Source organism: Trachypithecus francoisi, unplaced genomic scaffold, assembly GCF_009764315.1.
Source record: "Trachypithecus francoisi isolate TF-2019V2 unplaced genomic scaffold, Tfra_2.0 Lachesis_group16, whole genome shotgun sequence".
In the NCBI taxonomy this organism is placed as follows: Eukaryota; Metazoa; Chordata; class Mammalia; order Primates; family Cercopithecidae; genus Trachypithecus; species Trachypithecus francoisi.
Genome location: NW_022681461.1, coordinates 53,931,724 through 53,957,848, shown reverse-complemented (window position 1 = coordinate 53,957,848; position 26,125 = coordinate 53,931,724). Strand labels below are relative to the sequence as shown.

General features: G+C 37.2%; 1 long non-coding RNA gene across 2 annotated transcripts in view; it reads right to left on the bottom strand.

Annotated features, from left to right (window-relative positions):
• The window catches only part of LOC117098668, a 183,483-nt gene that overhangs the window by 90,879 nt on the left and 66,479 nt on the right, over positions 1-26,125 (bottom strand). Inside the window, exons 1-2 of one of the 2 annotated variants that reach the window (XR_004443527.1) lie at positions 8,953-9,378; positions 4,989-5,230 (exon numbers count right to left, since the gene is read on the bottom strand). This is a non-coding gene — a long non-coding RNA (uncharacterized LOC117098668). Of the gene's footprint in view, positions 1-4,988; positions 5,231-8,952; positions 9,379-26,125 lie in introns of those variants that run through there. The other variant, XR_004443528.1, reaches the window with a different exon arrangement.

The following is a 26,125-nucleotide window of genomic DNA, read 5'->3' as shown; positions in this document are numbered from 1 at the left end:
TATTTTAAATACCAGATTGGCCTGAAATTAAAACTTTTTACAATATCCAGTGTTAGTTACGATATGGGGAAGAGGTGCTGTTAAGGAGCATAAAAATTCATACAGCTCTTTAGAAAGCAATTCATTAATATCTGTAAACTTTAAAATAGGCATATTCCTTGAGATAATATTTACATCTAATACTACTCTACAGAAATGCTTGCACAAATGAACAAAATAAGAAAATACTCATTGTATCAATGTTTGTAATAATAGATTATTTATACATTTCCATCCACATGATAATAGTTAAGCTAATTTTATCTATATATTGGAGTTATTAAAATAATAGGAAGTTCCAGCCTGGGCAACATGGTGAAACCCTGTCTCTACAAAAAATACAAAACTTAGCGGGGAACAGTGGCACATATCTGTAATTCTAGCTACTGGAGAGGCTAAGGTGGGAAGATCACTTGAGCCAGGAGGTTGAGGTTGTAGTGAATTCTGACTGTGCCTCTGCACTCCAGCCTGAGTGACAGAGTGAGATTCTGTGTCAAGAAAAGAATAGGGAGTTATATGTACAAACAAGGTAAAATAAAGAGAGAAAATAAAGTCAAATAAGATCTAGAGTATAGTCCCATTCTTCAAAAAAAAAAAATCTGTACATGTTTCTGGGGATTTTGAGCAGAATCTATCAACACTTCTTCACCATTCAGAGTTCATAGGAAACTGAGAAATAAGACCAAAGATATATAGACAAAACATAAATATATCCTAAAACTCTAACTGACAAGATGTCAGATGGATTTTTTACACTAGCAGAGTATTTAGTCAAGAGGGAAGGAAACTGATAAACAAGCACAAAATAAATAGGATAATTTCAGACACTAGTGAGTGCACTGATGAAAATAAAACACAGCAATGGAGAGAAGTTAAGAGGTGAGACTGGGATGGAAGGAACTACTTTAGATTAGGTAGTATGGGCAGACCTCTTTGCAGACTTGAAAGGGCAAGACATATGCAAAGAAAAGGGAACTCATCTACACCGTTGATGGGATGTAAACTAGTACAACTACTATGAAGAACCGTATGGAGGTTTCTTAAGAAACTACAAGTTAAACTACCATATGATCTAACAATTCCACTACTGGCCATTAATCCAAAAGAAAGGAGAACAGTATATCCAACAAATATAAGCACTCCCATATTTATTCCAGCACTATTCACAATAATCAAGATACGGAATCAACCTGGAGGTAAGTGTCCAACCATAGATGAATGGACAAAGAAAAGGTGGTATATAAACACAATGGAATACTATTTAGCCATAAACAAGAATGGAATCCTGTCATTTGTGGTAACTTGTGTGGAACTGGGAGGCATTTTGTTAAGCAAAATAAGCCAGGAACAGAAATTTAAATACTATATGTTCTCATTCATATGTGGGAGCTAAAAAAAAAACGTTGATCTCGAAGAAGTAAAGAGTAGAACAAAGGATTCTAGAGGTTGGGAAGGGTGGTGGAAGTTGGGGATAAGAAGAGATTTGTTGAAGAATATGAAATTACAGTCAAGTAGGAGGAAAAATTTATAGTGTTCTATAGCACTACAGGATGATTATAGCTAACAATAATACATAGTTTTAAATAGCTAGAAGGAGGATATTAAATGATCTAAACACAAAGAAACAATAAATGTTTGAGATGATGGATATGCCAGTTACCCTGATCTGATCACTGTACATGGTACATATCACAACATCACTAGGTACCCCCAAAATATGTACAATTATTATATGCTTATTAAAAATAAAATCATATAAAAATAAATGAAATAAAAAGAAACAAGACATAGCTTGGGCAGCAAAGTTGAGCACTTCTATCCAGAGCAGGGATCAGTAAAATTTTTCCGTAAAGGATTAGTTAGCAAATTTTCAGCTTTGCTGGCTGTATGGTCTCTGTTATAACTCCTCAATTTTGCTGTTGTAGCATAAAACAGCTTTAGCTAACCATAATAGAATGAGAGTGACTGTGTTCCAATAAAACTTTATTTATAGATAATGATATTTGAAGTCCACATAAGGTTCTTTTGGTTTTTCCAACCATTTAAAATGTAAAAACCATTCTTAGCTCACATATTTTACAAAAACAGACAGCAGACTGGCTAGGGTCTGGGGCAATAGTCTGCTGACCACTGATCTATAGTCAAGGCTTGTCAGATGCATGTGCCAAACATTAATTTGATTTATACAGATCATCTTACAACTGTCACAATTCTATGGGGTCACTACTACTATTATCCCCATCTTAATAATTAGGTGACTGAGGCTTAGAAAAAGTAAGCAACTTTGTCAAGACCTGTTGCTGAACTAATAATATTTGACTTGGATTAAATATAACACCCCTCTCTACTAGGCAGGTAACTTCAACTCCCTTGTCCTCTCTTAACTGTAGTTTCCACAAGATTAAAAATGATAATAATATATATCTAGCTTCCTACAGCTGTTGTAGAACTCAAATAAAATAATACACTTTGCAATGCATTTTATAAACTGTAATTTTTTAAATCTCTACATTTTCCCCAACATAGCCACCTCATTGCATTTCAGTGTTTGCTTAATTTTCACCACATTAAAGAGGTTTTTCCTGATCATCCTGTCTAAACTAGCAACCCCAGTACTATCTACCAACTCTGTCTTTTTTCTCCAAAACTCTCTTCACACTCTGACACATACTGACTCCTTTTTTTTTATTATTGTCTGTCTTCCCACACCAGAACACCATGAGAAAAGTTACTACCCATTTAGGTTACTTGTATATCTTCAATGCCTAGAATAGTGCCTGGAAGAAATAGTTAATAAATCATTGTTGAAGAAATGAATATATACATGTAATTCTTAACTTGTATAATATTTTTCTATTTTTCACTTTTGGCATTTCTGGTACAAAACCTAACTCACTGCACACATTCTTTCAAAAGAGAGTAGACGTAGCAGGAATGCAGTTGTGGAAATAAGCACTACATCTCTCCTGCTTCCTTAAAGAATATATCCATAATCTATTTTATTTTCAACAAGAAACCTGTTGACTGTATTTTGAAGAGGGTTTTTTAAAAAACCTCTTAGGCTAGGTGTAGTGGCTCACACCTCTAATCCCAGCATTTTGAGAGGCTGAGGTGGGCACATCACTTGAGGTCAGGAGTTTGGGACCAGCCTGGCCAACATAGCAAAACCCAGTCTCTAATAAAAATACAAAAATTAGGCTGGCATGATGGTGCATGCCTGTAATCCCAGCTACTCAGGAGGCTGAGGCACGAGAAGTGCTTGAACCCAGGAGGTGGAGATTACAGTGAGCTGAGATCGTGTCACTGCACTCCAGCCTGGGCAACAGAGTGAGACTGTCTCAAAAACAAAAACAAAACAAAAACCTCTTGAGTTCTACAGAACTGTATCAGCTTTATTCATAATAACACAAGACATACAGTAGATAAACAAGGACCTTTGTAGTATTTAAAAAAGCAAAAGCTATTGGTTGAATTGGAAGATATCTCTAGAGGTTAATTACTCCATACCTTGACATCTTGTTAGTTATTAGTTGCAGCTACCTTCTTATTTTGACTTTCTGAGCTTAAGCCCTTCAATCATCCTGCTTTAGTATAATTCTTATACATGTCTCATTTTTCAAGGTTTTAAAATTTTGATTCAACTAGCAGTACCCCTCCAATGTCTCCTATGCAACGTCATATATTTGTGTATGTGTGTGATTTTCTAAATGTTTCTTGAAACTCTTTTTACCTAATAATTTCTATTACTTCCCATTTGTTGACTAACATTTTATTGAAATGTTTATTTTCATTATTTGTTATTTTTTCCATCCCTTAGAATTCAAAAATCCAACATTTAATTATTTTTATAAATCTTTTTGAAATTTTACATTTTATTCATGAATACAGTCTCATCCACTTGCTCTTGAGATAAAGATCATTTTTTAAAATCATAAAGATGCTTTCTCTTACTTTCGTTTTTCAACTGAACCTCAGAGATTCATGACATAATTATTTTTCTCTGCTTCAATATTCCTGGAAAAACTTACTATTTGAAAATATAAATATACAAACAGTTTAAATATATAAACATATAGTTAGATATTTGAGAATAGATCTTGATCTGTAAACTAGTGCTGTCTAAAAGAGGCCAGGTGCAGTGGTTGACAACTATAATCCCAGCACTTTGGGAGGCCAAGACAAGCAGATCATGAGGTCAGGAGATAGAGACCATCCTGGCCAATAAGGTGAAACCCCGTCTCTACTAAAACTACAAAAATTAGCTGGGCATGGTGGCACGTGCCTGTAATCCCAGCTACTTGGGAGGCTGAGGCAGGAGAATCACTTGAACCAGGGAGTCAGAGGTTGCAGTGAGCCGAGATCACGCCACTGCACTCCAGTCTGGCAACAGAGCAAGACTTCATCTCAAACAAACAAACAAACAAAAAAGACAGAAAATAAACAGTAGTAAATTTATCACAGTCCTGTTTAAAATTCTTGAGTGGTACCCACTCAATGATAGCAATATAACAAAAATGTTATATTTTGAAACATTAGTTGATAAGCTGCATTATATAAAATTTACTGAAAATTGCATTCTGTGAAAATATTAACCAAGATAGAACATTCATTAAAAATATTATGCTCAAAATTGAAATGCATGAAAGGCCAAAATGGCTGAAATAAAATTAAGAAAACTCCCCCCAATCAAGGAAATAAAGAGCAACAGAAGTGTGAACATGGCCCAGATTAATAATTTTTTTTTTTTTTAATATCCATTCCTTGAATATATGCATCATCCCAAGTCATCGTGTGTGCTTGCGAGAGAGACAGGAGACAGCCAAATGCCAACCAGGTCACTGTGCACAGGAGGCTTGCTTAAACATGCCCAAGGTGAAAAAGTTCATTTCCTAACACATGTGCAGTAAGAGAAATAAATCAATGTGGAATGGCTCAGACTAAGGACCTACCTGCACACTGGGAAAATGGGGTGGAGACACTAGGAATTCACACTTTATGCAGGGAGAAGCCTGGTCTCTTCAGCTCCTGTGTGGTGGTCTGACACTCAATATGTGAGGTGAGACCCTGTTGACAGGACCCCCTTTCTTTGCTGAGAGCTTTCTTTTAATATATTCCACTCTCCTTGACTTTCAATGTGCCTGTGTGTCTAATTTTTCCTGGTTATGAGACAGGAACCCAGATTTTAGCTGAGCTAAGAATTAAAAAAAAAAAAAAAATCTGCATCATTTTGGTGGCCTGTATGGGGCATGAGGAAAGGTGAGTAAAATGCAGACTAAAACATCTTTATCCCTCTTGTTTCTGAGTCTTCCTGTCCTCAGACTTCTTCCGAGGGTAGAGGAAACTGCACCCCACCCCACCAACACCTTACTGTCGCTCTTTGGATTCAGGAATGTCGGCCTCAATCCAACCCAGTCTTTTCTATGGCATTTTCCATCTTTCTTGTTGGGACTATAATGGCACCTATTTTTTCCTTTACAATATTGGGGGTGTTCTACCCCCACCCCAATGGCTGCAGGTGTGTGCACTGGATAGACATGTGAGTGGTGACTCCCACCCCCCCACCCTCCTAGCTGGGGCTGGGGCCCACGGTCCAAGGCCCCGCATGGCAGGCTGGCCAGCATTCCCTGGCACACACCCATGGTGTTTTCCCCTCCCCCAGTCAAGGAGTCCATCTCCATCCAATAGCAATTAAAATTTTCTCTCCCTGTTGGAGAAACCCCTTTGCATAAGAATAAGAGGCTCTTCCCCAAGGTATCTTTCTAGCCCTGCATTTAAGCTGTTTTTCTTTTCCTGTTTTTCCTGACCTTTTAGGTCAGGAGCTAACTTTTATGCAAGAGGCTATTCTTTCCTTTTAGAGGACATTTTACTAGGACAGGAACCCAACTATCACTGTTTACATTCTTTGTAAAGTTTTACTTATGAAAATGGATTGGTGAGCTTGGTCTTAAGCTGTAGCCAATCTGGTGATGCTTTGGATGGCTTTCTGCATGGTTGTGTCAGAAAGAGGGGTATCTTAGGATGGGACGTGGGCCTAGGACTCCATAGGCCCACTGTTCAAGCCAGCCTGGCTAATTGGTCAATAGCAAACTTTGCTGCAAGCTTCTATCTTGTTTTCTGTCCTTGGGAGAACCATGTCGCAATGCTTTGTTTTAGCCTCCACTGTTTTACAATGGTGGCCCAGATTCAATCTTGGCTTAGGGAATGAGTCTTTTCTGGTTTGATATCTGTGTGACCTTTGCCATTTGTTGATTCTCTTCCACTCCATGAACTGCCTGCCTTGAATTTTCCTTTCTCTGAGCACCTGGGTGGTTACCTTCAGTGAAGCTGGAAAGCCAGAAATACTGGCTGCTTGGTGCAGCTAAAGTCATGTAACAAGGGATTTAAAAGAATTTTCTTAAAGAGTGTTCAGCTTAATTAAAAGTGGATATCCAAGTTATAGGTATATTTAAAAGGTCTTTATGTTTTCCCTTCTTGGATCTTGTTTTGCGGGAAGAAGGAGTTTTTCTCAGTCAACTGAATTATTTTTCTCCATTTTGTCTTGTAACACTAAATGCAAGCATCAGGGGCCCTAAGATAATTTCTGATGGCTTGGGACTCCTTGGAAAAAAAAACAGAAAAGGCACCACAGATTCTATTTTGAGAGAGACCTCTGTTTTCCTCAGGGAGTCCCAGGAATTGGAGGCAGATGGATCCCTCTCAAAATCTGTTTTTGTGTTTCAGTTATACCTGTTTATGAGGCCTTAGAAAGTGCCTTGCTCTTAAAGGTCTCCACTCAGAGGCCAATTGTACAGTTAGGAGATTGGCAAATAAAAATTCTCTTATAGCTATTTGATCTTCTGCTGTCAGTCTGTGTAGTTATATATGTGTTGTGTGTGATGTCCACAAAAAAGAGCTCTAATTAATTGGCTTGAAAGAAAAATAAATGCTTAAATCAAATATTTTTTTAAAGAGAGCATAAGAGCTGATTTCTTTTGGTTCACAAGACTTTAATCTTTGAGAAATAAAAAGCCCTAAAGATTATTAGTAAAATGCAGATGTAGTCAAAATGTAAATTTTTGCCTAGGGTTAAAGGATTGTTTTGAATTAGTTAAGATAAAGCCAAAAGCTCAAAGAAGTTGTGGAAGGTTTCTAAATAATTAATCTTGCCAAAGAAATTCTGTGTGTGAACACTGACTAAATCCAAAAGTGTTATAAGAGGTTTTTGCTTTTTTAAAATTTCTGAGTTATTATTTTGGCAAAATTAATAACATGGTAATCTGGGATTCTATTTCATAACATCAAGTGTTTTAAACCTCTAACATTCAACAGGCTTCCCAAAATTATATTTATGTAAATAATTATTTACACTTTATGTAAATAATCAGGCCAAGTATAATACTAAAGTCTGTTTTGCAAGCAACTCAGTCCTATCATGATTTATTTTTAACAAAAATGAGGACTACAGAGAGAAATTATGTTTCAAAACTTATCATTATTAAATTCTAGGCTTATTAGTTGTTTTTAAGTTTTTGCCTACATTTTAGACTAATCCTGCTTATTCCTATGAACCAACCCACAATCTCCGACCACAGCTCAGAAGGAACAAAAGGGAAGGCAGGGCATAGTGGTTCATGCCTGCAATCCCAACACTTTGGGAGGACAAGGCAGGTGGATCACCTGAGGCCAGGAGTTCGAGACTAGCCTGGCCAACATGGTGAAACCCCATCCCTATTAAAAATAGAAAAATTAGATGGGTGTGGAGGAGCATGTCTGTAACCCCAGCTACTCGGGAGGCTGAGGCATGAGAATTGCTTGAACTTGGAAGGCAGAGGCTGCAGTGAGCTGAGATGGTGCCACTGCACTCCAGCCTGGGAGACAGAGTGAGAATTTCTCTCAAAAAAATAAAAAATAAAAATAAGAGGGGATGGATAATGAAAAAATCTGGATCAATATTCTAGTTCTGGGCAATTATCCTGCAAATCCTGCTGGTTGATAGAAATAAATAGGATGTCCAGATGTTTCCTTTTTGGGTCCCTTGTTGGAGGAGGACTCAATTCAAAGCTTCACTTTAGCATTCAGCTTATGTTAAGGAGTCCATGAAACCTCCCCAAGACAGATTTTTGGTCGCAAACTCAATTCCAAGTTTTTGGTTGAGCCCTAGGAAAGAAAACTGGATCCGAGGAATGCAGAAGCAGCCAATAACGAAGTTAAAAGGCACAGTGCAGGTGAGCATCACTAATTCCTGCCAATTAAGCCAAGCCTCTCATTTCATGGATAAAGGTCATGCTAGTATCCATGGTATAAATGAGTTCTAGGGAACTCAAAGGCTACTGACAGCAGGGAGATAGGGCATAAATAAGTAAGAGTGGCTATTCCCACCCCCATACCCCGTGTTAACATGGGTGAAAGCCGCTTTGACACCCATGGGTGGTATCCTGCCGTGGTTGCTGGGACTTGGGGATATAAGGATGGAAGAAAGAAAGAGGGATGCCTCACTTTCTCTCCCTCATGTACCTAGGTATTTGCTAGGAAGAGAAGGGAAGCTGGGATGCCCTGCTGCCCCCTTTCTAGATGAGTAGTCATTCATCTTCAGTCTGTGCTCCTTTTGAATGCATCCTGAATCCCTGTGACACCTTTGAAAATAATTCCTTTTTCCTTTTTCTACCTCTTTCCTCTTCACAGATAGCTAGTTGTGTCTCTGTACTACAGGACACTCCCATCAGATGTATCCTCCAAACTGGGAAAAGTTGATTTCCGAAACCTTAAACTGGTTGCCTTAGGATTGGGCTCGGGGGAAGGGAACCCAGAAGCCCAACATGCTGGCAAAAGGGCAAAGAATTTTTTTTTTTTTTTTTTTTTTACCAGTCAGGCTTTTGGACTCCCTTCCCCCATGCAAAATGGTAAAAGGCTTCCGGATTTTTGAGCTTTCCTTACCTCCCCTTCTTTCATTGTGAAATGTTTTCTAATAACCCAACTTGTCTCTTCTTGCCTTCAGATCATCAAACTCCAAACAAACGCAACCAGAGACTCAGACGATGGCTCCTTTTGCTGGGAACCCTTAAATAGGCTTCTGAAGGAGATCAGACTACTGTTTTCACAAACAGCATCCTTGTCAGCAGGAATCAGTTAAGATTGGTATTTGCCCTTATCCTTATCCTTGTTCTAATGGCAGTTATGGCAGTTAGATGGACTTATTTAGAGAGGGGAATGATAGAGACAGGAGATAGCCAAATGCCACATGAGGTCATTGCCTAAACATGCCCACGGTGAAAAATTCCATCCCTTAACACATGTGCAGTAAGAGAAGTAAATCAATGTGGAGTGACTCAGACTAAGAGCCTGCCTGCTCAGTGGGAGAATGGGGTGGGGCCATGGGGAATTTGTGCCTGCATGCAGCAGGAGGATCCTGGCCTCTTCAGCTCATGTGTGGTGGTCTGGTATTCAATCTGTGAGGTGAGAGCTTGTTGGCAGGATGTCATTTTTTTCACAGCTTTCTTTTAATAAACTCTGCTCTCCTCACCCTTCAATGTGTCCATATGCCTAACTTTTCCTGGTCATGAGACAAGAACCCAGAGTTTAGCTGAACTAAGGAGCAAAAAATTCTTTGTATGTGTTTGTTTTATGATAAAACAACAGCTACAAAATGAACATATTCCAATAACTTCATAATGAAAGAAACTTAGCAAATGTATTAACCTTAGTTCCACTTATAGCTACATTGGAAAAAGTAATAATATACTGATTTCAGCAAAATCTTACAGCTTTATTTCTATTATCAAGATGGACAATAATGGCAAACAATGGGTGCTTGCCAGAAATACAAGTTTTATCATTTTGAGGATTTTATCATTTGCTGAGAGGGTACCAGCATGACAAAAGACATGAATTTCAACAGCATGCTACAGGACATCAACATTTGTTCCTTGTCCACTTTTGATTCTTCTCAGCAATGTGAAAACTCTTCCTTCATTATACTTGTCTCTAGGCTCACTTCACTTAGTAAACTGGGACCATCATTGGTTAATATAGCTCTTTTAAATAATGAAAATGAGATAATACTGGTTGTTCCAGCAATAGCTCATCTATGTCAGTACTTTTTAATCTTATGAGCTGAGATATTTTATTTTAATTCTTGCTTATGTAATTTTGTCTGTTCTTTCTGGTCCAATTAAAAATTATTCATTCATTCATACATGTAGTCAAAAATATTTATTGAGAGGGGACTATATGCTAAGTTCTAAAAATATACAAATGAATTTTACCATTACTGACCATAAGCATTTTAAAGTGAGAGTTACAAATATTTTTATGTGTGTGTCCATTATAATAGCAATATCATATGGCAAATGCCATAATAGCAGTAGAGAATAAAAGATATTTTTAGCTACCTTGGCAGAATTGGGAAGGCCTCTTCATGGAGAAGGAAGCATTTCATATTGCCAGGCAAAGAATATTTTGGAAATTGCAGGGGAGGAAAGAAGTTCAGACAGGAGAAACAGTAGGCCAAAGGCATCGAAATGTGTTGGCAACAGAGAAGACCAATGGGTTTCATGGCTGCAGATGGCAAAAAAAAAAAAAAAAAAAAAAATGGCTGACAGCAAAAATATTAAATGACTATTTATCAAGGATGTTGGATATTGGATAAAGAATTCAAAAATTGGTAGAAAGTTGAATTCAAAGATCCCTTTGCATTCAATAATAATATCAGTCTATATTTTTCACTGGCAATCATATATGTGGCAATAATATATTCTTCCTCCCCCATTAGCTATTTGTAAAGTGACGCATCAACTTCTAATTTACTATTAGTAATTCACAAGTTCACATAAAGAGTTTGCTTATACTTCTTTTTTTTTTTTTGAGATGGAGTCTCTCTTTGTCACCCAGGCTGGAGTACAGTGGGGTGGTCTCAGCTCACTGCAAGCTCCACCTCCCAGGTTCACGCCATTCTCCTGCCTCAGCCTCCCAAGTAGCTGGGACTACAGGCGCCCACCACCATGCCTGGCTAATTTTTTGTATTTTTAGTAGAGACAGGGTTTCACCATGTTAGCCAGGATGGTCTCGATCTCCTGACCTCATGATCCACCCGCCTCGGCCTCCCAAAGTGCTAGGATTACAGGTGTGAGTCACTGTGCCTGGCCAAGAGTTTGCTTATACTTTAAGTGCCCTTATACTCCCAATAATAATTGAAAACCCAATACTATCTATTGATGAATCATTCTTGCAAACTTCTGTAAGCTGTTTCATTTTATGTTTTCAAAAGGGTCAGTACATAGCTTGTTTCTCATTTGCCTTAACAAAGTGTCTCATGGATAATTGTGTTGAAATCACTATAATGGCTATATTAATGGCAGATTCTCCTAGAAAAAAAAAAGTGTAATCATGATTATAAGAAGCCAAATATTTTACTGTGCACTTTCAATTTTAAATTATTTCATACACAAAAATTGTTTCCATGCAAACACGCAAATATTAGCAAACCTGTGAATTAATGGTATCACAGAATTCTACATCTCTAATTTTAAGTATTAGTGTTTGTAATATTCAATAACCATATTGTGAAAGTAACTTCCTTATATTCTATGTAGTTCATACAAAAATTATATTTATGACATTATATATTGTTTTGGCAAATTTAATTGCTTAGTATCTGATACCAGTATCTTGGAAGAAAAAACTATGAGTAACAATGGTCCTGCCAGAGTTTTGCCAGTCTGTCCTGCCAGAGTTTTGCCGGTCTGGCCAGATCTCCAAGACCTGCCAAGTTCTAAGTGTAGTTGAATAAACACAGACACACTTTCATGGAGAGAGTGTGCCAGTTTTTAATCATCCCTTTAATCACCGCCAACATCTGCCAGCTTTTCTCTTTCTGAAAGTGCTGCCACTTTTAGCATGCCCCCCAAGAGGCAGGTGCAATATACAAAAAGCATGGTGCACTGCTTTCCAATTGTGTCCCTCCTGGCTTTCAACTGAATGATGTCCCATCCTGATTTGGCTGAGATCAGATGGGGTAATACCCCTCCCCCACAATTCAATATCACAACACCACAGGGGTACTAGAGTCCTGAAGGAATTCTAGCATTTTCTGAAAAAAAATAATATAAAGAAGAAACATCTCAAGAGAAGGGTCAGAAGTCAAAAGGAAAAAAAGTAATGGGACATAGGTAGACACTGACACACATATGAACAAAAATAAATAAATTACATGCACTATATAACATTCACCAACAGATTAGATGCCCCAGTTTAAAACAGCAATTCTGATTGCAAATTAACTATATAGGAAAAAGTATTGGAGACAGTTTACAAATCAGATAGATTCAGAGTGTTCCTACTGGGGCTTGGCTTAGAATAAATCCTGCCTGAGTACCCTGAAATTCCGAGTTTAAATAATCAATTGCTATTGATTTCTCACTTTTGTTCTGCCAACACTTGGTTATTCCCTGAGTCACACAGCCTTGCCACTTGAGCCAAAGTCAATAAAGAATTTATTCATTCATTAGAATCTGTAGAGGTAGAATATAATGCTGAAAAATTACATTTAAGATTTTCCATAGTAAGTATCAAACATTTTGTGTGGGATTTCAATGTCCACGACAAATCTGTATTAAGAACATCAGCAAGATAAACTTAGATCTTGTGAGGGACTGTTTTGGATGACTTGAATGACATTAGGGAAACACTTTTTAAAAACTCAATATTTGGGTTTGCAGGATTGTGAATATTAATTTGCTCACATAATTAACAATCATAAAGTTTGTTTTTATTTTCTTAATAATTTTTGGAAGCACCAGATGCAAGTCTACTATTGTGATCGACCTCTATTGGACAAGTTCAGTAAAATGATAAACTGTTAGCAAGCACGTAAAAGTGCAGATTTCTGTAGCAATATCAAGGTATATAGTTCTCAGGACATCTGATCATTGCAATTAGTGTTTGTGCAAGTATCTCAATTAATTTAAAAAAGTTAATTCATATCTTACTTATTACATTTGCTCTAAGTATTCTCTTTAATTTTTATGCAAAAACACCAAAATGCTTGGCAGTGCTTGTCAGTGAGCAGAAAGTTTTATTGATCACTTCCACTAGTAATATCAAATTAGCTTTTTTTAAGTGCTTAAAAATGGTAAATGCTGCTCAGAATAATTAAGTTCTATTTCACTGTATAATTTAACAATTATTTTCTAAGACATTAGAAAATTTTAGAGTCATTTGTTTATTTCTATCTCTTTGAGAGCAACCATTGGTGTACAATCTTATAGTCCTTCTTACTTATTTCCGGGATTCAGTATGTGAATCTCCCAAATTTGTGAATATAGGACCTACCTGGATCTTCTATATCTGTCCTAATATTACAGGGCCTTAGTGTAGCACTTTTATATTGAAGGAATTTTTTTTTTTTTTTTTTTTTTGAGACAGTCTCTCTCTGTCGCCCAGGCTGGAGTGCAGTGGCCGGATCTCAGCTCACTGCAATCTCCGCCTCCCGGGTTTACGGCGTTCTCCTGCCTCAGCCTCTGGGACTACAGTTGCCCGCCACCGAGCCCGGCTAGTTTTTTGTATTTTTTAGTAGAGACGAGGTTTCACCATGTTAGCCAGGATGGTCTCGATCTCCTGACCTCGTGATCCGCCCGTCTCGGCCTCCCAAAGTGCTGGGAGTACAGGCTTGAGCCACCGCGCCGGGCTAGGAATTTTCTTATTAGTTTTCTATTCTATCCTCACATCAGATATGTCCCTGTTTTACTCTTAAGAAAATAGATACAAAAAGATTAAATGAAACCAAACTGTAAAATTTACTTGTAGGATCAAGATTAGAACTCAATTCTTTCTTCATTAGATCAGTCTCTATTTGTCCTGCTTGAGTTAGTAATTAAGGATAATTACCTCTATAAGCTCATTACTTTCAAACAATGAACTGTAAGTTAAATGAAGTTTTGGCTAATGAATTTCAACATGGGACAATTAAAATAGGTGCCATTATATCCATTTTTTTTCAAATTAATATATGAATATTAATTTATAAAATTAACAAAATGCTAGCTCATATAAATATTATTTCCCTCTCACAAATAAACTGATACATTAATGTAAAATTGCATTTTCTAAACATAACCATATATCTTATATTTCTATAGTAATATTTTTTATGGAATTTTAATTTGCAAGGGGGAAGGACAAGCCTCATAAATAAAACAATTATATTTATTTTAAGTTTCTTTTCATTAGTAACCATTAGAAAGTAACACATGGATTTTCCATTTCCACAGCCCACATCATCCAAAGCACTTATTTTGAAACAAGTCTTTAGATTCTTATGGATTTTTGTTCTTTTTATACCAAGTAATTCATTTCTATATTAAGACTGACATTTTGAATCATGACATATTTTTATAAAATAAAAAATTAAATGATTGAATATCTCAACATTTTAATCTTACAAATACAAAATGCAGATTTCAAAGATAGATTCAACAGTGTTTTTTGTGACTCTAAATGGTATTTTCTTTCTGCTTTTTCAAAACAGGCAAAAAAATATTAAGTGAGGGTTTGTGTGGCATACAAGTGAACACAATTAAGGAAACCCTCATTGTTGTCTTCTGAATAGACTTGTCACATTACTATTCACAGCTTTGTCTAGTGACAGTGGAATATCAAAAAGATACTGAATAATATAGCAAAAATCTATTGTGCCACTGAGATCTAATCTTTGTCTGAATGTAATTGCCTTATTAAAAGATTTGCAAGCTTACTCTTTCTGTGATTCTAAAATAAGCCAAGGAAAACCATGCTGTAAAACTGCAACCGTAGTCTCCATGATATGACAACAGCATGTAAGTCAAACTGAAAATTAAAACCCCATTCTCTGTTTCCCCAGCAATGGCATGGATGCTTCTTTCTAGTCCTTCAATTATCCCTGGTGGTATGAATGGCATTTGGAAGACTTTCTTCCCATGAACTTAGCTTAGAGTGCCTATGAAACTGCTTATGTAAATATGGATATCTCATTTAGATTGTAATTTATGTTATGTGGCAGTGTACGGCTTCTTAGTACCTGTTCATTATAGTTAATAGATTCAGGTTAAGTTCTTTTGTCTTTTTTAGCCCACCTCCACTCCCCACCCTGAAACACCTTCCTCTAAGCCTTCCTGGGGAGGGAACAGTTTCAGTTTGGTGGAAGTAAAGAAGTAATTGCACATACTAATGCCAATACCCATTACAAATTGTCAGCTTCAGTAAGTCGTATAAATGAATGAATCTTTGTGATTTTTTTTTTTTTTTGTTTGACCTTCAGCCTATACTTTTCACATATTGTCACATTTTACTTTTATGATTTTGTGAAAGGCATTGCTTCCCACTTTCCTCACTCAGACATAACAATAAGAAGTAATGCAAGCTCCACAATAATAACAGCATTAATTCACCTCAGTTGTGGCCTCAAGTTCCTTTTCTCAATAGAGAAATGAACAACAACCAATTTCCTTTCTTTACAATATACCTTTCTCTTTAGGAAACAGAAGCCAGTTTAATATAATCCCTTCAATAAAAGGGGTTTGGGGTAGAGTAAGAAGATGGAAGTTGCTGATAAATTTATGTATATTCTAACAATGTGTAAGTCAGAAGAATTTTTTTATATTTATCCAGCCTTCATGGGTTTTATATATATATTAGATATGTATAAAATATTACATATATAAATTAGGCAAAGATTTTCTTCAACTATTACTCCCTTTGCACTTAGCATGGGAACAATCTATTCACATAATTGTGAATCTATAACCATTTGTTTGCCAAAATGAAAGCAGAAGTTAAGTCTACTCAGAAACTATGACTCATTACTGTGACCACCATGCAACATCAATTTAACACCAAAAATGGCATTGGGTTTATCATCAAAACACAAACATTTCACATATCCACTACATAAGATGGGACTAGTTTAGAGCAAGTTTTAGCAAAATCCCAAGTATGGAAGCTTGTTTATAATGCTAAGTTTCTCCTTACAGAATCCAAATTTTGGTTTGTTGTTACAGAACATTAGGACTACATAATCGTCTTTAAAGGAACATTTTAATTCAAATTATGGGACCATAAATTGAGAAGACCAAATGTGTTTGCATATAATTTGCATGTGCCAATTTATTTGTGCCTCCCCTTCTAAATAGTAACTTAAACACAGTAATTTAAATTATTGCTTCCCAGCAGAAAGTTATTTCTTGATTTTTTTTTACTTGTTTTTTCCTCAGTGCCTCACCAGATCTTCTAAGTTTATAGCTTATAATGGAAAGAAGATAGAAGCAAAAGACTAAAATATATTAACAGTCTCAGAATAAGTACATGTCCAATTATTAGTGTTCTTGAGCAGGAAAGCCAAACACTGGTTTACAACAAGATTAACCCAATCCTAGGAAACATGGTGAGACCCTGTCGCTACAAAAAAAAAAAAAGAATTTCTTTTAATTAGCCAGCCAGGCACACTGGTGCTCGCCTGTAGTCCCAGTTACTCAAGAGGCAAGAGGATTGCTTGAGCCATGATGGTGCCACTGCACTGCACTCCAATCTAAGCAATGGAATGAGACCTTAACCCAAGTCATCAAGTATGCAGTATAATACACAATTGTTCAATTAAAATACAAACTAATGTGATAAAACATTGGGCTTCTGACTTTATGCAATCCTGGGAAAGCTATTCAATCATTGTCTTTCCAAATGTCTCTTAGAGCTCAGTGCAGAGGCACACACCTATAATCCTCAGCTGTGGAGTCTGAAGCGAGAGTATTGCTTGAGACCAGGAGTTGGAGGCTGCAATGAGCTAGGACCTGCCACAGCTCTCCAGCTTGGGTGACCCGGTGAGACCCTGTCTGTAAAAAATTTCTTGGATTAGCTGGAAGAATGTAAGCAAAAGAAAACAGCCACTCCACCTTTTCCCATTTCTGCTCCACTTTACCCCATCAGCATAGTTTAACCAAATTAAAAACTCAATATACCCAATACCTTGAGGTGTTCAAGCCAAGATTGATAGTTTTGAGTATGAAAGACAGAGCTGTTAATAATTACACCAAGATAATAGGTATTAAAAGAAGTGTTTCATAAAAACTAGGAAGTATGGATACCATATCCTTTTCTCCTAATCATCCACTGTTTTCTCTTAGAAAAGAGAACCTGGGTAATACATACAATGTTAACGATGTACCTTTGATAAAGATTTGACTGTTCATGGAGACACCCCTTTGCAGTCAAAGGGGTGTACTGTAAAACATTAATCTTTTGGGATCTCAAATTTTCACGCAGAGAATGAAGACGTTGGGATAGATAATTTCAACAGTACAACCTTAAGAACATCCATGCTAGGTTTTCCATTTATTGACGTCAGTTGGTTACATTCTCTACTTTTTGCTTTTAACTTTATGGTATGTAATAAAAATTAGCCTAAATCTACTTAGAATTTGTGCAGAAGATATAAAATAACTAGTAGCTCTATAAAATATTTAAAACTATTTTCTGAATCTATCCATGATTCTTGGCAACAAAGAATTAGAAAATGTATTATACTTGTGGGCTTAATTTTAATGGAAATATTTTTTGGAAAAGATATTTTCATTTCTGTGTTATGTTCATTAGGATATTTAGTCTCTATTTCAAATCGGAAGATATTTAACTCAACATTTGCATTATTGTAATAGCCAATACTATTATCCCATTGAAAAATTCCAGTTCTCATGTAATATATTTAATGTATTTATAACACCTGTAGATTTTTTAAGTTAAAATTTCTTTTAAAATGTAATTTACTAACTTTTACATCTAAAAAGGTATATTCTTTAAAATTCTGGGAACATGATCTTTTTTATACCACATGTTTCTACTACATTTATACTATACCATAATTTACATTTACTTTGTTTTTGTTTTATCAGAAACAAGTCTTTCAAATTATATGTTTATATTGATTATAGTACAATGCAGATACAAACAGAAAATCTACTATTTAAGCTTATCAAGGCATCAAATATTCTCAGGCCAATTATTACAATGTATGTTGCTGTTGTCATAAAAAATAGAGTAATTTTTTGTCTTCAGAAATCAATTAGGGTTAAATATAAACACCAACTACATTTCTTAATTAACCTACTGATACTTTTAAAAATGTTTTCAACTTTATGGTATTTTAAATAAAAACTATGTCTAGACTTCTACTAAAATCATTTCTACTATTGCTTTTCCTTTTAAAATGTTCACTTTAGGAGGTCAAGGCGGGTGGATCACTTGAGGTGAGTTCGAGACCAGCCTGGCCAACATGATGAAACCCCATCTCTACCAAAAATATTAAAAAAAAAAAAATTAGCCGGGTGCGGTGTCATGCACCTGTAATCCCAGCTCTTAGGGAGGCTGAGGCAGAAGAATCACTTGAACCCAGGAGGCGAGGTTACAGTGAGCCGAGATCATGCCACTGCACTCCAACCTGGACGACAGAGTGAGACTCCATCTCCAAAAAGAAAAAAGTTTTTATTATATTTTAGTATAAAATTAGCACATAACTATTACCTAAAATGTTACATTTAACATCATGCAATGTTTTTCATAATAAAATAAACTGTAAATGGATGTCAATTTGAAGACTGTTACAAGAACTACATGAGATAGGCTTGAAAAGGACATAGTATAGTTCATGATACACAGTAACTATATGTCAGCATATGGCAGCTACCATCTTCATCATTATATTTACTATTATATAATAATCCAATCATAAGGCTCTACCATAATAGATATAACCATCTGATTACTGAAAGATAAGGAGGTTCCTTACATATGTCAGCTTTATAAAAAATGCTAGATTTGACATATTTTGTACAGGAAGCTATTTTATGTTATTTCCTTAGGAGATTTCCAGATAAATGAAATGAATATGAAGTAAATGAAATGAACCAAATAAAATGAAATGAACATTGTCAGAGACTTTAAATATACATCATCAAATGTTTTGTAAAGGGTTGTCCCTACTTCTACTTCTACTAACAGTATGTAACATTGACTCTTCCATGGCATCCTCACTGATAGTCAATATTTTGTATTTTTTTCTTAGTACTTATTCACTGACTTTAATCATTTTCTTAACTATATATATGTCTAATGCCATATCATCTTTTTCTTATTTTTGGATAATGTATTTATTGACATAATGTAAGAGTAACATGAAAGAAACAAGAATAACACAAAGAATTCCCACAATACCCTTCACCCGATTCCCTGAATGTTAGCATTTTGTTACATTTGCCTTCACTTTATCTCTTTTTCTCTCTCTCTGTGAATATAGATATATTTTTTTCTGAAATGTTTAAGAGTACATTGCATAAATTAGACTATATGTATGGTATTTCACGGCATTAACATTTTAAGACCTCCTTTATTGAGAATCTCAGATGATTTGGTACAGGAAAAAATATTATTTTGTTTTAATTTGCATTTCTCTGTTGATTAAAGTTAAAGATGTTTTCATAAATTAACTATATTTGTTCTTTGGTTACTCATCTATTGATGATGTTTGCCCATTATGTGTTACTTTTACTTATGTATTTACTTGCCTCCCATGTGAAAGCAAGATACTAATCACTTCTCAAGGGCAGAGAAGTTCTCTCTGCTCACAGTAAATTTACAACCTACTTTGACAGCTAAGGTGTAAGAAGGTAGTTTTTTAAAAAAATGATGTTTAGCCATGGAAACTATCTTCAAACAAAATTTTACATGCAAGTACAATGAGAGAAAATAGATAAAAGAGCAGCTTCTCTGGTTGAAGTAAAGATAGAAGCCTTGGATCCTCCTGGATTCCCTCCTCTTTTCCTCTTAGCCTCTCTAAGTAACAAAGACCTCCAACTAATACCCACTAGGAGCTCTTGAAAACTATAGAAAGATAGGTTTTCTTTCCAACATGGGCAAGAATTTTTATATCCTTTGTATCTCAATAGCTATACTGTACTTATTTTTATCAAAAAGTAATTACATAAGATATCTTTCCAAATATATGTCTTTCTTCTTCTCCTCCTTCTTTATCCTTCTTTTTAATCCCTTTTGCTCACAATCTTTCTATGGATGAAGCTTATGGTTAATGTTGACACTTTTGAGAGATTCATTACACAACATTCTGCCCACCAAGGGATCAGAAGCGTTTCCTTTTTTTTTTTTTTTTTAATGTTCTTCCATCATAAATATCTATGGCATCACCTGAAGTGAATTCATTAGTATGCAAATCTCCACACTTCACTATTCTCTCAGCTCATCTTCCGAAGTTAATGAAGTATAAGTAAATATGTTTGATTAAGTAATCCAGACTTCTTCCCAAGGCCGCTAAGACTGGACATTCAGCCCGATGTTGGGAAAGTGGGGAAGGGGGACATTCAAGTCTCCCTCAAGCAAAGGCAGACCAGTTAAAAAATACTGTATTGACATGTAAAGTAGTCCTGGTCCCCTTTTGAGCCCTGATACACTATAATTTGTACCTTCTCTCTATCCTTTTTCTCATCCTTATTCCTTCCTAAAATAATTTTGTCTTCCTAATAAGATTGTTTATTCAAGAGAACCTTACTAGTATGTTTTCAGATTGTGCACAGGATATACGTCTAAGAGAATACAGTATTAAGAAATTTCCTTTCAATTCGTATATTTGTCTCTCCTAACACCACATACACACTTTTTCTGGGGTCACATAGGTTTCTCTTAAAAGTTTTCTTGTAACAAAATGTCCTCCAGTTCCATATATGTTGTGGCAAATGACAGGATCTCATTCTTTGTTATGACTGAATAGTACTCCATTGTGCATGTGTACCACATTTTCTTAAGTGAAATAAGGCACTTTGTCCTTTCTTCTTATATTCTCACCCATTTGTGGGAAAAACAAACATCACATGTTCTCACTCATGCATGGGGGCTAAAAATCAAAACAACTGAACTCATGGTGATAGATGGTAGAATGATGACTATCCAAGGCTGAGAAGGGTAATTGGGAGAGGGGAGAGTGAGCAGTGTTAAAGAGTACAAAAAGATAATTAGATAGAATGAATAAGATCTAGTATTTGATAGCACAATATGTTGACTACTATAATTTTGTCAGGTATATTTTAAAATAATGAAAAGAGTATAACTGGAATGTTTATAACACAAGGAAAGGATAAATGCTTGAGGTGAGGCGACAGATACCCCATTAACCCAAATGTGATTATGAAGCATTGTATGCCTGTATCAAAGTATCTCATGTACCCCATAAATATATACATATACTATGTACCTGTAAAAATACAAAATAAAATAAATAGAAGATAAAATAAAATAAAGTTCTCTTGTAACAGACCTAGAAATCACCCATAGTCTTTTCCTGCCTGATCGGCCTGACATTTTTTATGAACTTTCTTCTTTGTCAGGTCTGTATCCAAGTAGCACTTAAAAGTAGCCTCTTTTATATTTATTTTAATTTTACTAAATTAAACTTTGGAATTAAATTTAATTTTTGCCTTTCTATGGGTTTGAAATATATTAATATCTCATTGTGCCAGGTGCAGTGGCTCACGTCTGTAATCCCAACACTTTGGGAGGCTGAGGCAGGTGGATTGCTTGAGGTCAGGAGTTCAAGACCAGCCTGAGCAACATGACAAAACCCCATCTCTACTAAAAATAGAAAAAATAGCCAGCATGGTAGTGCATGCCTGTAGTCTCAGCTACTCAGAAGCCTGAGGCACCAGAATCGCTTGAACCTGGGAGGCAGAGGTTGCAGTGAGCCAAGATTATACCACTGCACTTCAGCCCAGGCAATAGAATGAAACCCCGTCTTCAAAACAAAACAAAGCAAAACAAAAAAAAATCATTGCAATTTTAATTTGCATTTCCCTAATGAATAATAATATTTAATATTCTTATTGGCCATTCATTTATATACCTTATTTTATGAAATGCCTGTTCAAGTATTTTGCCCATTTTTATGTTGGGTTATGTGTTTTCTGGTTTGTATACATTCTTGTAAATTCTTACTGTAATACCTTTATCAGATATATTTTCTTAACATTTTCTCTCCATCTGTAACTTGCCTTTTCATTTTTAAGAGTGCCTTTTGATGAACAAAACTTTTAATTTGTATTATTTCAACTTATTTTATGATTAGTAAATTTTCATCCTTTTTAAGAACTTTTGCCTTCCCCAAGTTCACAAAGATATTCTCCCACATAACATTCTAGAAGCTTTATATGCTTATCTTTTACATTTACATCTATGATCTATCTGAAATTCATTTTGGGGAACAGTGTAGGCTTAGACAGTAACGTTTACTTTTTCCACTTGTTTATCTAGTTGTTCCAGCATCATTTGTTGAGAAGGCTTTTCTTTTCCCCATTTAATTGCCTGGCACATGTCATGCAGGAAATTACCTTGATGTAGTGATAGCCTCCAGATACCCTACCAGTAAAGCCACCTTCCAGGTCAGAAAAACAGAAATGTCTGCAGATCAAATTAAGGTGGTACTCAAAACACATGGCTTAACAAATAAGCATAAAACGAAGACACAAAAAGAAAGAGGTGAATATATTAACACACCTAGAATGAATTTAAACAGAATGGAAGGACCATACTACCTGAATCTTAGGTAATACTGTATTTATATGTCCTATAGCTCAATCTCTCTGCCACATCAGAGTTTTCAGCTGATGGTTTGTTTGAGGTTTGAAAAATAGGACTCAGCAGATAGAAAGTGTCTAGAGCCAGCTACATACACAGTTATGCTAGAGAGACTTTGGGGAAAGTACAACTGACCACAGTCGTGGTACACTAGTTAAGGTGATAAGCAGGTACAAATTTAACTTGTGTTATTGGGTAAGAACATTGAGGCCAGAGGAGGCATCATCAATAAGTGACCTATTTAAATCCTCATGAATATTGGGAGACTCATGTGGCTCATGTTTATTTAGTGTGTTACTGAGAGGTTAAGCTGGCTGGGCTTCTGGGTCAGGTAGGGGACTTGGAGAACTTTTCTGTCTAGCTAAAGGATTGTGAATGCACCAATCAGTGCTCCATGTCAAGCTAAAGGTTTGTAAATGCACCAATCAGCCCTCTGTAAAACGGACCAATCAGCACTCTGTAAAATGGACTAACCAGCTCTCTGTAAAATGGACCAATCAGCATGATGTGGGTGGGGCCAAATAAGGGAATAAAAGCAGGCCACCCGAGTCAGCAGCGGCAATGCACTCGGGTCCGCTTGCACAGCGTGGAAGCTTTGTTCTTTTGCTCTTTGCAATAACTCTTGCTGCTGCTCACTCTTTGGGTCCGCACTACCTTTATGACCTCTAATACTCACCACAAAGCTCTGCAGCTTGACTCCTGAAGTCAGCGAGACTATGAACTCACCGGGAGGAACAAACAACTCCAGACGCGCCATCTTTAAGAGCTGTAACACTCACTGTGAAAGTCTGCAGCTTCACTCCTGAAATCAGGGAGACTACGAACATCTGAAGGAACAAACTCCGGACATGCCATCTTTAAGAATGGTAACACTCACCGCGAGAGTCCATGGCTTCATTCTTGAAGTCAGCAAGACCAAGAACCCACCAGAAGGAACCAATTCTGGACACATTGGTACCCCAGATGGGACACTCGACTATTGCCAAGCAGTGAGTACCATCAGACCCCTTTCACTTGCTATTCTGTTCTATTTTTCCTTAGAATTCGGGGGCTAAATACTGAGCACCTGTCAGCCAGTTAAAAGTGACTAGTGGGGCCGCCCGACTAAAGACACGGGTGTCAGGCTTTCTGGGAAAGGGCTCTCTAACAACCCCCGTCTCTTTGGAGTTGGGAGCATCGGTTTGCCTGGAACCAGCTTCCGCTTTTCCTGTACTTCGGGGCTGAGCCGAGAGCCGACAGAGAGGAAAGCCATTCAGCTCCGGGGTCCTGACAACAAGTTGGCTGACGCTGCGGCCATGAGCAGAACTCTCAAAGTCATGTCACACAAGCGAGACTCACCCATCTTTATCCTATCTATCCTGAGCCTTGCCTCCTAGGCCCAAATGCCTATCAGACAAACTTCCTCTCACCTCTTCTCCAAGGCTAGTCCTGCTTCTAAAAACCACTCCCTGTCTCTGGTGCTTTTCTAGTTTCTCCTGTAAGAATGATTTCTGGTATAAACTCCAGGACTCTGTTACCTTCTTTAGGCACCTGGGCTCACCAATCAGAAAGATGTAATTTTTGCCCAAAGTCCCATCATAGAGTGGATTATTTGGAATTTCAGGATCCCTCCTCAGACAAGCAGGCCTAACAAAAGCTATTCCTGAAGCTAGGGTATGGGGAGCCTCAGAAATTGTATCCTTCCTATTCACATAAGTGAGGACAAAAGGCACTACTCTTCCAACTCTGGAGATCCCTTCCCTCCCTCAGGGTATGGCCCTCCACTTCATTTTTGGGGCATAACATCTTTATAGGACAGGAGTAAAGTCCCAATACTAACAGGAGAACACTTAGGACTCTAACAGGGTTTCGAGAATGCATCGGTAAGAGCCACTAAATCTGATTTTTCTCGGTCCTCTTTGTGGTCTAGAAGGACAGGCAAGGGTGCAGGTTTTCAAGAATGTGTTAGTGGAGCCCACTAAATCCGACCTTCCTCGGTCCTCCTTGTGGTCTAGGAGGAAAACTAGTGTTTCTGCTGCTGTGTCAGTGAACGCAACTATTCCAATCAACAGGGTCCAGGGACTGTTGCATGTTCTTGGGCAAGGGGTGTTTCTGCTGCTGTGTCGATGAGTGCAATTATTCCGACTAGCTGGGTCCAGGGACTGTTGTGGGTTCTTGGGCAGGGGGAGAAACAAACAAACCAAAACCACAGGCGGTTTTGTCTTTCAGATATGAAACAGTCTGGCATCAACAGGCTCACCCTTGAAATGAATCCTAAGCCATTGGGACCAATTTGACCTGCAAACCTTGAAAAAGAGGCAGCTCATTTTTTTCTGCACTATGACTTGGTCCCAATGTTCTCTCTCTGATGGTGAAAAATGGCCACCTGAGGGAAGTATAAATTACAATACTATCCTGCAGCTTGGCCTTTTCTGTAAGAGGGAAGGCAAATGGAGTGAAATACCTTATGTCCAAGCTTTCTTTTCATTGAAGAATACACAACTATGCGAAGCTGGTGATTTATGGCCCACAGGAGGACCTCTCATTTACCCCCATATTCTATCCTCCCTATAGCTCCCCTTCCTATTAATGGTAAGTCTCCTCTAGTCTCTCCTGCCCAGAAGGAAATAAGCAAAGAAATCTCCAAAGGACCACAAAACCCCCATGCTATTGGTTATGTTCCCTTCAAGCTGTAGGGGGAGGGGGATTTGGCTCAACCTGGGTGCGTGTCCCTTTCTCCCTCACTGATTTAAAGCAGATCAAGGCAGACCTGGGGAAGTTTTCAGATGATCCTGATAGGTACATAGATGTCCTACAGGGTCTAGGGCAAAGCTTCGATCTCACTTGGAGAGATGTCATGCTATTGGTAGATCAAACCCTGGCCTTTAATGAAAACAATGTGGCTTTAGCTGCAGTCTGAGAGTTTGGAGATACTTGGTATCTTAGTCAAGTAAATGACAGAATGACAGTCAAAGAAAGGGACAAATTCCCTACCGGTCAGCAAGCCGTCCCCAGTATGGACCCCACTGGGACCTAGACTCAGATCATGGGGACTGGAGTCACAAACAACTGCTGACCTGTGTTTTAGAAGGACTAAGAGAATTAGGAAGAAGTCCATGAATTATTCAATGATGTCCACCGTAACTCAGGAGGAAGAAAATCCTTCTGCCTTCCTCAAGCGGTTATGGGAGGCCTTAAGAAAATATACTCCCCTGTCACCCAAATCACTCGAGGGTCAATTGATTCTAAAAGATAAGTTTATTACCCAAGCAGCCGCAGATATCAGGAGAAAGCTTCAAAAGCAGGCCCTGAACAAAATCTGGAGCCATTATTAAACCCAGCAACCTTGGTGTTCTATAATAGGGACCAAGAGGAATAGGCCCAAAAGGAAAAGTGAGATCAGAGAAAGGCAGCAGCCTTAGTCATGGCCCTCAGACAAACAAACCTTGGTGGTTCCGAGCGGACAGAAAATGGA